Source organism: Halichoerus grypus, chromosome 10, assembly GCF_964656455.1.
Source record: "Halichoerus grypus chromosome 10, mHalGry1.hap1.1, whole genome shotgun sequence".
Lineage (NCBI taxonomy): Eukaryota > Metazoa > Chordata > Mammalia > Carnivora > Phocidae > Halichoerus > Halichoerus grypus.
Window position 1 is genome coordinate 93,723,558 of NC_135721.1, and position 2,390 is coordinate 93,725,947.

General features: G+C 45.0%; 1 pseudogene; it reads right to left on the minus strand.

The window, feature by feature from the left end:
• Nucleotides 1-389: 389 nt before the first annotated feature.
• On the minus strand, nt 390-1,346 carry LOC118550652 (glyceraldehyde-3-phosphate dehydrogenase pseudogene; annotated as a pseudogene).
• Between the last annotated feature and the right edge of the window lie 1,044 nt (nt 1,347-2,390).

The window sequence follows — 2,390 nt, forward strand, 5'->3', positions numbered from 1 at the left end:
GTATATTGGTGTGTATAGGCATACATAAGCATACATATGTAGATACTTGTAATTATATAGCTAATTGTCTAGAAAGGAATGCACCCAACATTGATCACTTCTTGACTTGGAAAAGGGAAATGGTCAAAGAAACTTTATCTTTAGCCTCGTCTGTAATGATTTACTTAAATGATTTTTTGGGGGGATACTGTATACTTTATTGATGGTACACGACAAGGTAGGGGTTCCCAAGCCCCTTCCCTTCTTCAAGGGGTCTGGCATAGAAACTGTACAGGTCAGGAGATTCTCAGTGTGTTGGTGGATGAGTTGAGGCAAGGACTCCCCAGCAGCTGAGGGCCTCTCTCTTCCTCTTGCTCTTGCTGGGGCTGGTGGTCCAGGGGGCTCTCTTACTACTTGGAGGCCTTGTGGACCATAAGGTCCACCACCCGGTTGCTATAACCAAATTTATTGTCATACCAGGAAATGAGGCTGACAAAGTGGTCATTGCGAGCAATGCCAGTCCCAGCATTGAAGAAGGAATAGTAGGTGTCACTGTTAAAGTTGCAGGAGACAACATGGTCCTCAGTGTAGCCCTGAATGCCCTTGAGGGGTCCTCTGGTGCCTGCTTCACCACCTTCTTGATGCTGCCATATTTGGCAGCTTTTTCCAGGTGGCAGGTCAGATCCATGACTGACACATTGAGGGTGGGGACACAGAAGGCCATAACAGTGAGCTTCCCATTCACCTCAGGGATGACCTTGCCGAAAACTTTGGCAGTGCCAGTAGAAGTAGGGATGATGCTCTGGGCAGCCCCCCAGCCATCACACCACTTCTGGATGGCAGCGATTGCATGAACTGTGGTCATGAGTCCCTCCACGATGCTGAGGTTGTCATGGATGACCTTGGCCAGAGGGGCCAAGCAGTTGGTGGTGCAGGAGGCATTGCTGACAATCTTGAGGGAGTTGCCATACTTTTCATGGTTCACGCCCATCACAAATATGGCAGCATCAGCAGAATGGGCAGATATGATGACCTTCTTGGCTCCACCCTTCAAGTGAGCCCCAGCCTTCTCCATGGTGGTGAAGACCCCAGTGGACTTCACAACATACTCAGCACCAGCATCACCCCCATTTGATGGGGAGATCTCACTCCTGGAAGATGGAGATGGGCTTTCCATTGATGACAAGTTTCCCTTTCTCAGACTTGATTGTGCTGTGGAATTCGCCATGGGTGGAATCATACTGGACCATGTAGACCATGTAGTTGAGGTCAATGAAGGGGTCATTGATGGTGACAATATCCACTCTCCCAGAGTGAAAGGCAGACCTGGTGACCACATGCCCAATAAGGCCAAATCCATTTACTCTGACCTTCACCATCGTGTTTCGGGACATAGCTGGCACTACACCAGAAGATGAGGCTGTCTGTCGAACAGGGAGGAGCAGAAAGCCGTGATTTTTTTAAATATACATTTTTATTGTAATATTGTTGGGAGGCAATTTTCCATGGGTCTTGTATTTATACTTCATGTCTTGTGAGTGGAGGCACCAACAGCTTTTGTTCCAGACTATCTGTTCAAGGATGTCTTGGAAGACAGGGATGGTCTCTCTCTGAGACAAGGCTTGGTTTGTCTGCTGGCCAATGTAGTAAAGATAATGTCCCCCTCTGGGACAAAGATTGAGCAGTTTGCTTGCAGCCACTTTAAAAGACTGAGATTTCCTAATCCTAGGGTCCCTCGGGTCTGCTGCAAACCCAGTGTGTGTGCTGCATCCACCTGGGCTCACCTCCATGTCACCCCCATGGTACTTAGGAGTCAAAGGGAACTGATGCAAACATGAAGCCCATGATTTCTGGGAGCAATAAAGTCCTTTGTCTCTGACCTGGGAGTCTCATATCTTCCACTGGCATCCATGAGATTGTGGCAGGCTAAAATGTCAGCATGTTCACAGTGCAATGTAAATATTGAATAAGTAGACTCACACGTGTAACCAGCACCAGATCCAGGAAAAGACCATTACTAGCATCACAGAAATCTCCTTGATGTACCCTTCAGTCAATACCCTCCCAAGGGTAACACACTCTCATCTAACGGCATGGATTAGTTTTACCTGTTTTGAGTTTTACTTAAATGGTATATACTCTTTTGTGTACATTTCTTGCAACATTATGTTTATAAGATTTATTCACTCATATTGTTACAGGTAGTTCATCATAATCATTGCTGTGTCAGTAAACCACAATTTACATATCTATTTACTGTTGATGGAAATTTATATTATTTCTAGTTTTTTACTATGTAATTATTTTATACCAGTTTTATTGAGATTGAATATAATTGACATATATCACTATGTAAGTTTAAGGTGTGCAGCATAATGGTTTGAGTTACGTGTATTGTGAAATAATTACCT